Source organism: Bactrocera neohumeralis, chromosome 4, assembly GCF_024586455.1.
Source record: "Bactrocera neohumeralis isolate Rockhampton chromosome 4, APGP_CSIRO_Bneo_wtdbg2-racon-allhic-juicebox.fasta_v2, whole genome shotgun sequence".
Taxonomy (NCBI): Eukaryota; Metazoa; Arthropoda; class Insecta; order Diptera; family Tephritidae; genus Bactrocera; species Bactrocera neohumeralis.
In genome coordinates, this window is record NC_065921.1 from 22,102,818 (window position 1) to 22,116,304 (window position 13,487).

At 34.7% G+C, this 13,487-nt stretch overlaps 1 protein-coding gene across 3 annotated transcripts in view; it reads left to right on the forward strand.

The window, feature by feature from the left end:
- Nucleotides 1-212: 212 nt before the first annotated feature.
- LOC126756463 (semaphorin-2A-like) overlaps nt 213-13,487 on the forward strand; it is a 263,501-nt gene continuing 250,226 nt past the window's right edge. For all 3 annotated transcript variants that reach the window (XM_050469529.1, XM_050469531.1, XM_050469530.1), the window contains exon 1: nt 213-395. The gene's annotated coding sequence lies outside the window, so the exon portion shown is untranslated. The remainder of the gene's footprint in view (nt 396-13,487) is intronic.

The following is a 13,487-nucleotide window of genomic DNA, read 5'->3' on the forward strand; positions in this document are numbered from 1 at the left end:
GCAGAAGAAATTCAAAGCTGTTTGGCAAGTTCTGCGCCATAAAACTGCACACAAAGCATATGATATACGTTATATAAAATACAGTTGCAAATGGCAGGATTGAAATAAACTACAAAATTTTCCAGAAAATATAAACGAAAGTTTTCATAAAAAAATTTTTAACAAAAAAAAAAAAATTAAAAAATGTTTAAATTTATTAAATAAAATTTTAAATAAAAAATTTCAAAAATTTTCCAAAGAAATATTTGTGAGACGTTTAATTTTTTTGTGTGTGAAAATTAAAAAAAGGAAATCAAAATAAGACTTAATTCGAGTCTACATCAAATCACTTGGCAGCAACTATTGTAAAATCGGCTTACAGCATCAATCATCTCAATAGCTGTTACATTCAAAAGGTTAATTTTACAGCAAATTACAACATACTTTTATATTAAGCGCTAACAAGCAACGCCTACCTCTTTATCATATATATTCTTAATCTACATACCATTTCACTTAACAAGCAAAATTATGAACGCCTAGACGTTTTTACCAACAGTGACCCCAAATACCTCACACCATTACACAAAAACACAGGCAAATACAATATGAACCTTTCGCGCAATCCATCTACTTCGCTGCTATGATTTTTTCTTACATCCTTTAATATACATATACATATATGTATATGTAGGAGTTGCTGATTTGTCAGCACTTTTTAAGGTTTAGTTAACATTTTCCGGCTCTTCAATGATTGCTTTTATTAACGCTTACCTTTGCTGTTTGCATTTCGCAACTACCTTCGATTCCTCGCTTGGTCTTATAGGCCTTGCATTTACTTACATTTATTTTGATACATATAAATACATACATACCAGCATTTGTAGATACTTTCCATGCCAGTTAGCGTTCTACCCACTCAAGCTCCAACTCGTTGCCAACTTTTTGCACGCTTCCATAGTCCAGCCACACTCACAAACATATAACCCTTGCTTGACTAGCAAGGTAACTTATTGCCGGTCTGGTTGTTCGCTGGTTACTGGCTGGTTGACCGGCTGATTGTCGTTACCGTGGTTACGACAGAGTTGAAACGATTTAATAAATGTTGTTAACCCTTGAGTGCTTGGTTATATGAAACAATTTCAAAGTATACCCAACGTTTGCGAATAAATTGAAGGTCAAAAGTTTCAGTTATCTTTCAGTTATGATTTTGAATACTACATAACCGATTTTATTGAAATTTTATTTTAGTACCAGAAAACTAAGCGACATAACTATTAGAAACTATGAAATGGCAAATAATAAATATTGGAATGGTTCAAACTATTTTAACTAAAAGATTAATTAGCTGAGAATAAAACAGTTCGGCCTGGGGGGCATAGGTGAGATCTGAGATCAATGGTAACAATTCGTTTGTGAGCATTGTCTATGACAGCTAAGGTAAAAACAAACGTTTTTCAAAAACGAGTACATACATACATTCATATTTATCAATATTTAATTTGGGGTCTTCAAAGTAATCCCCACTAAAGGTAATACACTTATCTCAACGATTTTTCTTCGAAACATTTTTCATAAGCACTTTTTGGGATGGCCTTCAGCTCCTTCATGGAATTTTGCTTTATCTCTTCGATCGACTGAAAACTGGTTAAGTTCCGATGATTGTTGACTTATTTGCAAGTCAAAACCTTAAAGATATGCCTCAACGGCACTTATAATGCTCTCCATGAATGTGGGATCGGAATGCGCACAATTAAGTATGTTCAAAGAGACCTGTTTATGGTACACTTTTTTAAGAAAATTTAGCTTTATCGAGACGAATCGAGCAAGAATGCGTTTCATACCCAAAATATCTAACAAAATCATTCAAACGGACTCGCGAGAGTTGTCGAGCTCTCCTGCCATTTCTTTAATACTTGCCTGATTTTCAAGTACCATTTACTTCACTTTTTTATTATTTTCATCAGTTGAAGAGGTCGAAGATGTTCCAGAGCAAGGCATGTCTACAACGATCTCTCGACCGTCTTTGAAGGCATTGCACCACTCGTAGACTTGTGTTTTTGATAAAACTGAATCACCGTAAGCCCTTTCCAACATTCGCAACAATTTCGCACACAAAATTTGAAAAAATTCTTTTTTCGATATTTTTATCCATTGTGAAAAACGTAACGCACTACTGAGGTGTACCGACTGAAGCAGCTGGTTGCCAGATCCTGCTCTTATTTGGTATAGTAATTAAGGACAGTCCTGCCAACGACATACATTTCTTAAATATCAGTTACCCGGGGAATTTAAATTACAATTTCTTCGTACCTTTTTGTCACAATATATATTCAGCCAAATATATTTAAAGAACAGAGTGATTAAACTACACGAATTTTAGAAAGTAATTTTTATTCAACATCAAACCAATATAAACGATATTGATTATCTTTTATATTAATTTACGACAATAATTGTAGAAAAACTTATTCACGTCAGAAAACTAAGTTGAAATGTAATCGAAACCGAATTTATCAGCTTGAATTTGAATACAATTTCTATGTATTGTGGAAAGACACAGCATTCTCCAAATGGCCTAATTTTTTGTAGTTCACCTCGATACAATAAAACCGCAAATTTTTTCCCGATGTTATGATTTTCAAAACGTTAATTTGTTTTCTATAAACGGTATCGCAAAATTAAAAAGGCTGAAATTAAATAAAAGTGTTGATAACCCTAAAAAAAACGAATCGAGAGCTGATTGTTAGACTTAATAAAAATGCAGCGTTGATAGAACAACGTGTCTTCCTTATTGAACAATATTTCAAATATATTGAAAACTTGGCGGCCGCAGATCGAAAATTTCATACCAAATATGGTCGATCTAGTGTTTTAACATTCTTAAGAGTGAAGAGATTTTGAATTGACGACAAACGTAAATCTTGCGTTAATTTTTGAACACCTTGTTTAAAGAAAAAATAAGAAAATAACTTTAACTTCCGTTGTAGCTTTACAAAAATATAGTTTCCAAATAAGAAATTGATTTTCATCGGTTAATTTTTATGACAGCTACATATGCATATAGTATATTAACAATTTTGCCGTTGCCGTGTACAATAATCTATTCCAAATTTCGTGAAAATATCCTGTCAAATCAAAGAGTTTTCCATACCAAGGTCGAGGTAGGAAAATACTTTTCCAAAATTTTCTATCTATATTTCAAAAGCATTTATACTGATAGACGGCAGATGGACATGGCTAAATCGACTTAGCTCATCATGCTAATCATTTATATATATTTTTTATAGAGTGTCTGATATTTACTTTTTGGTGTTACAGACTTCGTTACAAACTTGTTTTAATTTTTGAAATTCAAAAATGCAAATAAAATACATCTTTGTTAAAAAACTTTTATGGATAATATCGAAACTATTCGTAGGTAGGTAGAGGGACTGTCTGACGACGCACCTAGGCATTCAAAAGACCCATTGTGAAACCACCGGAACTATGATTTTCTCCTTCTTTTATATCTTCGTTTTATATCCCCGTACTTCTGATAAATTTCATCAGTACAAACAGTTTTATCTGTGAAACCTCCAGAAAATCGTTATGTAGTTCTCGACCGATAGTTGCGATTCTTTTGTTATATAAAGCTCCGCATTCGCATAGAAGATGACAATAATTTTCGTTTTCTACACTGACACTACTGACAGCTTCTAAAATAGTCAATATATGACAATTAGACGGTGAAACCCTTGTTTAGATTGATATAATTTTCGAATCTTAAGTTTAAGAATATTTACAAATGATTTCCAAAACACGATTTCGGGCGGCAAAAATGAAAGTGATTCACTCAGGAACTCAGAAGAATTTTCATTTCATAATTTACACTGTTTTTGCTCTTGAATTAAAAGTATTATATTTGAATCAAATAATAATAAATGTCTGACTCTTTCTCTTTAAACGTTATAAAAAATAATTTTATTCATTTTAATAGGCTTCTTAATATTGTGAGCTTATTCTTTAATTTTTTGACGTAATTGAATCTCCAAACTTTTCTCGCAATAATTCGGTTGTTGCACGTGCTGTGTGGCACGTTGCCCCGTCTTGTTGAAACCAAATGTATTCCGATTGTGGCCATAAAAAGTTAGTTACCTTCGATCTAAACCACTCTCCATTGACAGTAACGGTGTCACCACGGTTGTTCAAAGTGAACCTCGGAGAAGATGATATTCTCAAAAAAGATTGTTATCGTTTTCAAGTTGTTCCAAGGAAAACCAACAAATTCGCGACGTTTACGTCCAATGGCTTCAGTTCTTGCGTGAAAACAGTTTTGTGTGAATGCAAGCCGAAATCCTTTCTCAAAATTTGCCAGGTTGTGGTTTGAGACAGTCCCTATTCTTGAGAACGTCTTTGAATCGACAAATTGCGCTCTTTAACAGCACTTACCTGAACGGCAGGAATATTTTCAATACTTCGAACGAATGTTTATATCTTATTGGTACTTGAACATTATGTATGGAAAATTTACGCTGGAAATTTTCAACAATTCGACGAATAGCCAGCACAGGTGGTTGATTACTACGTTAAAAACGTTTAAAAAACTATTTATGATGAAGATTCTTAAGGACTTGTATACAGTATACCTATATTTATTTCATTTTAAAAAATCTTAATCAAGTTAAGTTTTATGGTCTAAGAAAAATACATACACTTAACCACTTTCAAAATGAGAGATTAGAGACCATTATCTTTTGTCAAGATTGCAGAAAACAGTGTGTTTGGTCACATGTTGACTGGTTGACGCAGTGTCGATTACAAGTGCACTTAAGCAATTCGCAAGCCTGATTAATGATACTCGATGGCGAGTGCCAAGCATGTTACAGGGATGATTTATGAGTTGTGTAGTGATCTCATAAGCTTCACAAAACGCAAAGAAAATTGAAATAATCCATGACAGGCCGTGGGGTTATCAGCGATTGTAAGGAAAAGAGATTGTCGTTACACATATTGGTTGTGTTCAAAAGGGTTGTAAGAGCGACACGACAAAACCGTGAAGGTGGTGAACCGATTGGAGATCATTAATCAAATATGAGCGTATTCAGTCGTCATTATGGGTTAAAGTTTGTATCTTTGCAGTATTCTAAGCATTCATTAATGAAAGAGTTGAATGTTGTGGTAAAGCTGCAATTATTGGTTTTACTGTTACAAAATAAATAAAGAAAGCTGGAAAAGTAGTTTACCAAAACCAGCAAGAGAAGATGAGTCACAATAGTTTTGAAAACTTAAGACCAGATGGAAACTATTTTTTAAGAGATTAACCTATCTTAGGACTTCTTCTATTCCCGACTTCCGACTATTAATAGCCAACAGAAATCCCCGATGTAACCAAAAAGAATTAACTTATTTTGTTTATAACAAAAATTCGGAACTAAATATTCAGAGAGTCCTCTTTGGAATATACCTGTAGATTACTAACCGCACTAAAAGCGAAGGGTTGCACCGAAACTATAAAGCCCTTAGAAAATGCAAAATATTCCTACAAGAACTTTTATCTTTTCTTTGTATCATTTTATCATTGCTTTGGATCATGCCGAATTTCGTGAGATATCTCGTCAAAAAAAAGTTTTTTCCAGCATTTGAATTCGATCATTCAGTTTGTATGGCAGCACCAACATATGAATAGCTTCTAGGTAAGAAAGGGACGGGTGCAAAATTTCATATTGATATCTCAAAAACTGAGGCATTAGTTCGCGACTTAGCTCATCACACTGATCATCTATGTTTGGACATATGTATATACTTTATAGGATCTCTGATGTTTTCTTCTGGATGTTATAGACATCATGGTATAATTAGGGTATACCATAATAATATTGGCTGAGACAGAACTGGCTAAGACCTCAGTCGGCTTTACAGAGATCCATCAACATCAAGACTCAACTGCCTAATCCATTCTAGTTTCTGGAATCTCTCTAAAAACACTATGAAGTCTTAATTATTTTTAAAGAGCTGTCACTGCGTTATTTTTTGTTTTTTTCCAAAGAAGTGTTTGACAAGTTTTCAGGACCATCTCAAAATTAAGTCCGTTCCTTCAATTACTTCATTGTCTTACGAGTTCTTTTGCTACGCATTCTTTCTCTAATATTTGGAAGGTTTCAGACAGACATTTTCTCACATCAGGCAACTTAACATAAAATGCATTTTTATTAAAATAACAAAAAATACTAAAAAGAACCAAACTTGAAGGAAGCCCTGCCTGCATCGAATTACATTATTATTCTCTATTCTTCCTCATACCGAAATAATTATCCAGTCTTGTCTTCGCTGAAATGCAGCTGCCGCACATTTTTTCCTCGACTCCGACTCGCTTTATACACTTGTTTGGCATAATCCGTTTACAAAATATTAAAAATAAACTACAACAAACATATTTACAAGTTCCAAGCAATCGCTAGGGACTGGAGCCGTCGAGCAAAAAATTTCACCAACACTTTTGTGGCGCGTTTTTTGCTGGCGATTTTCGGTTGTCGTCAACATTTTGCATATTTCTCATTTCAAGTCGCCAAACTGAAGTTGCCCCAACTGACCAAGCAGCCGACAACAAGCCGCAGAAGCAGAAGGCAGTCGAAGCGAGACACTAACAAAAACAAGAGACGCTTGCACCGACTACAGCTTGTTATGCGGCATGTTGCACGTTGCTTGCTTGGTGCACAAACACCGCATACGCGTTGTGCTGCGAGTGTGTGCTTGTATGAAATGAGCTGAAAGCCGGTTGCGACCAAAAGGACCACATTAAGAATTTGAACTGAGGTAAATAAATGGCAGCAAGCCGGCGGACTCTGCGGAGTAGATGAGGCAACATTATGATGTGCGGCGCAGAGTTTATAATATTTTTTGTGTACACTTAATATACATATGTGTGAGTGTGTTGCGTTTGTGTGTGAGAAACAGCAAAGAACAAGTTGAAAAGCAAGCGGCTCCAAATTTGGAGTAACAGCAAAGAGAGTGCTTAAAAAGCAGCTGCGACAACGCTCCACTCGAGAGACGAACAAAGGAGGAATGAACAACGTTTTGCGGTTACAATGTAGGGAATGCAAACCTACATACTTACATATATTCGTACGTACATATGTAGATACACATGTTTGTGAGGCCATTTTGTAGGAGGCGCTGTGAAAGCGACGAGCAGGGGCAACAGTGAATAACCAGAAAGTCGCCAAAGAACTTTCCACATGCTTACTTATGCACTTACATACAGGAAAATATACACACACAGGCATACATACACACACAGGCTTACATAAACACACAGGCATACATATGCACATGTATAAATCAAAGCCAACATACACTCATAAAAGGCTTGTAAGCTCGGATGAGTGCCACATCCACTGCATGGACTTTAGGCGGCACTTACTTCGTTTGCTGGCACTGCTTTTTCGCAGAGATGGAGTCATCTTTTCGGCCACATTTCAACGCTTTTTTCGTCCACTTCGGCGGCGTTCACTTTGCATGGCATTTCTGACGTTGCTGGAGTTGTTGCTAATTTTTTGGTTGTTTGTTGATATTTTCTGCGACTTTTTTTTGCATATTTTCTGGCTTGTATTGTTGTTGCTTCTATGGTGAGTTGTGAGTGCAAAAACTTAACGAAATTTCTTCGCACATAAACGCTATGGTTGGAGCGGAATTAAATACGAAGGCAGCAACATACAAGAATTATTCAAAAACGGGACAAGGCTCCCCCAAAACTATTTACTTTGGTAATGAAGTTATAAGATTACTGGAAAAAAATTTAGTTCTGTGTACTCATAGGATACCCTACAAAAGTGTTCTGAATAGTTTATTGAGATATCAATTCTCTCCTCCACATTGAATTTCCACATCAGTTTACTATCAAAAATTACTCCCAGGTACTAGGTTTGTTATGTTTCTTAATAGTTAACTCAACCCTGTTGAGCTTCGGGGGTTTCTATGTCGGGATTTTATACTTCCTTGTAAAGATATAACACTCTTAGATCCGTCTTATCGGAATTTATTTCTAGGTTTGCCGATATCGCCCAATGGTGTATGATCTTTAGAACGTGGTCCATCATATTACTGATGGTTTCTGGGAACTTCACTAGTATAGCAATGTCGTCTGCATAGGTTTATGTGCTTTCCTTTCAAATTTTTTGAGAAGCTCATTTGCTACAAGTAACCATAGGAGTCATGGCAGCACATCCCCTGGGGAGTTTCTGTCTGAGCAATCTGGTTCCTGCCATCTGCATCTTCGACGTGGTACAGGGGCTAATCGCAACGGATTTCATTCCCTCTCAACCGATGTCAGTGGTTCTGTACAGCACTACGCAGAAGGTTTGCCATGCGTACGATGACTAAGAGCTGCCACCACTTAATCCAGGGGGTTATGCGACTTCCTTGTCCGTTTGGACCTTTGTTTTCTCATTGACATAGACCAGACCCGAAACAAAGCATACTTAAATAAAAACTGTCTGATACAGTACGTTTTGCAATTTCCGCCAAGAACACTCATCAAATGTTGGATCCGTGCAGGTAAAAAAGTGGTTCAAGAGGTTTTTGACGTCCCGTTTGATTTGAGCTGAAGGCTCTCCCATCCAGAAAATTCTTCAGCGATCGAAACACGTAAGAGTCCAAAGGTGCCAAGTGTAGAGAATATGGTCGGTGTGTTAGCAAATCCCATTCCATTTCTTGGCGAGTAATCATCCTTGTAAGATGTCTCGCATTACCCTTTGTAACACCGCACCTAATCTATAGATCAATTTTTGCCCTTTCTGTTTGAGTGCATAACTCAATTTGTCCAGCAGATTAGAATACACTTAAGAACTCATAATGGGACAACAGCTCAAATAAACGATAGTTTTGAAATACCACTAAACAAACAACATAACCTTGTTTGTTGGTGACTATCGACCTGTCGAAGTGGTTTAAGCTGGTCATCATGATCTCTTTCGCTTTATACTTTGACGATTGTTAAATAAATCACAGTCGTTAATGCGACTATGCAAATTTCGTTGTATAAGACATGACTAACCCAGATTTCAAGCTTCGAAATTAACCCCTCTTCTTTTCCGTCACATAATTTTTACCTTGCTTGAACTTAATTTTTGCACTTTTGAAGTATAATAAAATATGCCGAAAATGCTGTTTCCAATATTCCATTTTTGATACAGCACCAAAATAAACTTTTCCAAAAATATTTAAGATTTTTTGTTTAAACAAGCCTTACTATATCAACTGTTTAAATAATGGTTAAGCGGTTAAGTGTGAAGTTGGCTGTGAAAAAATTCAATAAAATCTGCTGTTGTCATCAAACGAAATTATTTAGTAACGACCTAACGCTTAGTCTATAAATCTGATCTCATTAATGAGCATACTTCAAACTTAACCCCTTTTTTGGAAATTTGCTCGAAATAATGGTTGTTCAACATCTTGAGATGTCGGATAAAAACAAACCCTTTTTTAGCTCTGAGAATTTTACATCTGAAACTAGAGACTTATTTACTTAAAAAGTGTCAGAAGACAGGACTGATTATGGTTGTGTTAATAAATCATCATTAGAATCTTGTCAGCTTATATAAAAACAACATATAACGACTAACTGAAATCATAATCGTACATATTAACATACATATATCGATTTTTTAATATCCACAAATGAATGGTGGTATATAGTATAAGCATAAATTAGCTTCACCTGAACAACGACGTAGCGGTGAAACCAAAAATCAACAAAATATACACAAAAAAATACTTCTCTCCTACTCAAATAATGTATTCGACCGCTGGATAGTCTTTATAATATTTAATGATGCAATTTTCACCTACATTCTTACCGAGCACCGCCTACAAGCACAATATTCAAGCAAAGAAACACATACAGTTATGTCGCTAAGTACACGTGCATGAGTTTATGGCAGGCCTTTGAGCCGATTCAATAAAAAATACATTAGTATAATAGAGCAATATGGAGAAGGTAAAAAATAATGCATAGTTAATAACCCAAAAAGCTGAAAACTACACAACACAGTGTTGAAAATGGCGTAACGGAAATTTTAACTATCCCCACGGTCGGTGACCGAATTCGGATCAAACAGTTATTACACGAAATTAAGTAATTTGAGTCATTATTTTGAAATTAGTCAGCGCTCACACCACAAGTCTTCACAAATATCAATACATATCGTGCATAACGCTGCATAGGAAAGTAGTAAGAGAAACGCCAAGGTGTAACATGCATAAATACTTATGCAGACCTAAACACAAGCGGTGCCATACCTATTAATGATATGGGCGATTATTAGACTAAAAATTCGTGAGGGCGGACAAAGCGTCAATTTTCACCTTTAATTCTTTATTTAATGATTCTACGTATTGATTATATTTTTGGATATAAAAGGACTTTTCAGTTGGAGAGCCAAAGATTTGAACAGCAGAAAGCACGTCATAGAATTAATGACTATGTACTATATACATACATATTTATTTATGGATATTTAGACACCATTGTTAATCATTTACTTTGAATGATAGCTACATGCTATAGTTGCGCGACCCAAACAAAGCGAAAATATCTCATCAAATAAAAAAGTTTTACTTACAAGAACTTGATTTTGATCATTGGGTTTATATGGGAGCTACAGCTGTTGACAGCTTATTAGAAACGCGCTCATCATGGCTGATGAGTATAATGATAAACAATTTTGATATACCGTTATTTATATTCCTAAAAGTCATGCATTGTTCGTGTTACTCTATATACTGTAAAATTCACTCCGTTTTTTTCCCAAATAGTAAATGCGTTACGATGTAGAAGGTGAAAAAAGTGCGACAGTTATTTTATTTGAAGAATTAAAATTCCTGAAATTCCATGAAATTCATGACGAATACAATGTCCAAATATACAAGTGAACATTTGCCCATCATTTGGTCAAATCTGGACTTTGCGGCAGGGCAGCACGCAGGAACCCACTTCTGACTAAAATTCGAAGAAACGACGCCTAGACTTTGCTAACTCTTATTAGTCTAAAACAACAAATCAACGGAAGTATGTCGTTTGGAGCGATGTAACACAAATTAGTCCTCAGGTCCTGATGGTCGAAGGTATGTCCGTCGTCCAATAATTCAAGAATTTGATCCTCGCTATGTTCCACGCGTAGTTAAGTATGGTGGACGATCAATCACGGTGTAGGGATTTTTTATCTGGGATGGTGTTGGTCCACTCTATAAGATTGATGGATTTTTAAACAAGGAGAAATATGTCGACATAGTAAAAAATGTCGTGTTGCCATGGGCTGAGGAAAATGTGCCTGTTAAAAGGAAGATAACAGTTCAAAGCATACGTCTAAGTTGAAGCAAAAGTTTTTTAATGAAAATTCTATTAATGTTTTGGAGTGGGAATAAGCACCAAAAATATCCCAAATATGGATGTTCTTTGTGATGAAATTAGAACGGCATGGCAAGCTACACCATTAATGCGCTGTCAGAGTCTTATAACGTAAATTCGGAATCGATGTGAAGCAATATTAAAGTAAAAAGGATAACCAACAAAATACTAACTGAAAGTAAGCATGTTTTTGTAATATCATAATTTTTTGTTGATAAATTATTTTCGTTTCTAATTAGTTGTCGCACTCAAATCGTGGATTCTACATGTTTTTGTTCAAACCTTCAAAACAAAAACGAATTTTAAACAAAATTTTTACTATTAGAGTTTAAGTTTAACATGGATTTTAAAAAAATAAGTGAAAATACAATAAATTTACGTGATTTATTGGAAAATAACATCATTTTCTTCAAAATAGGTGTCGTTTCTAATTAGCTGTCAACAGCTGTATATGACATGACGGTCCGATCTCAAAATTTATTTGTATATTGTGGCATTGATTTAGACGACAATCAAAATACCGTGAAGCTATCTTCCCAAATAAAAAAGCGTTTTCATACAATAGTTGATTTTGGTCGTTCCTATAAGTTAGTAGTTTTGTGAGCAGAAAAGAACATATGTAAAAACTGAGGTACTAGTTCGTATATATACGGACACTCGGACTTAGCTAAATCGACTCAGCTCGTCACGCTCATTATTTATATAACAAACTAAACTCTAAAAATTAAAAAAAACGAAAAGTTTGACTGTCACCGGAAAATGTTATCCCGTTAATCCATTGAGTTTATCGCGAAGTTGAGCCGATAGGATTCTCTTGCTAAAGTTTGAAAATAACGCTCACATTAAGAATTACTCAATAGATATTTCTATACATGTAACTATCATCTACCAGGACGACATGATAAAAGAGAGATATAATAATATTTGATTTTTTCTTGTAAGACATCACTAAAATAAAGAATTTTGTAGAAAATATTTGTAAGTGACTGAAGTTGTAAATAATTTGGAAGTTATGGCTATCCCATTAGAATTCCCTTAAATATTCAGCGTGAACTTAAGGTTCGAAAGGTTTTTCGGAAAATCGAAGTACTCTCTAAATTAATGGGTAACTGTTTAACATTTATATACATACATATATGTATTCCGAAGTTTCCTTCTGAGTGTTACAAACGCAGTGGCACTTACATACTTTTTCTTTATTTTTTAATACTATATGTTTCGAATATTTTTCCAAAGTTGAATGACAACCGCTTTGAAAGTATACGAGATAGAACCTTCGAGAAAGCGGTTCGTCAGGCTAGACGGTCCCCCGACGGTAGGCTACTACAGGGATTTTTTTTAATTCCATCTAATTTCTGCAAGGTGATTTGTGGTAAGAATTAGACCTGAAAACATACTGTTTTGGTTGCAACTATGCCCAAAACACATTTTATTTTTCCAAATCTTTCACAACCTACACTTACATATCTACTAACCGACGAAATTCTTATGAATAATTAGTTAAAATAGTAATTTTTTCAGCTGTCAAACCCTACGTAATCCCTTAATATATACTGCTCCGGGAGTAAAAATATGTAATAACATCCTAAAAGTAGTGCAGAAAATTATTTTTTCTCCTCTCTGTAATTAATTTTTTTACAAAATCATAATCCGCGTTATTTTAAGTCTATATTCTCATATTCGTAGATCTCTAATTTTATTACAAAAATGGCCGAAATATTTTACTAAGGCTAATTTTACTGAAGACACTTTGTAAATGAAATTTATATAGCCAATATTAATTAACAAATTATTACAATATATTTCGTATAAATTCAATATATATATTGATATCAATTTGCTATAATTTATATATAAAAATTAAAAATTCGTCTTAAAATATCGTTTTTTCTACGAATATATGTACCATACATATAAATATAATAACCAAAACGTCTCTAATCACTTTTGAGACACCCTTTCAATAGACAATTTTATATAATAAATTCAAATTATTTGACTCACCCTTTAGCGCTGCTATTTACATATGCATGTGTAGGAGTATACGCGAAGTCGACTGCACACTCTCTTCGCTCTCAGTCTGCCAACTCGTAGTGCGCAAGCAGCGCAGCACCCAAGCATC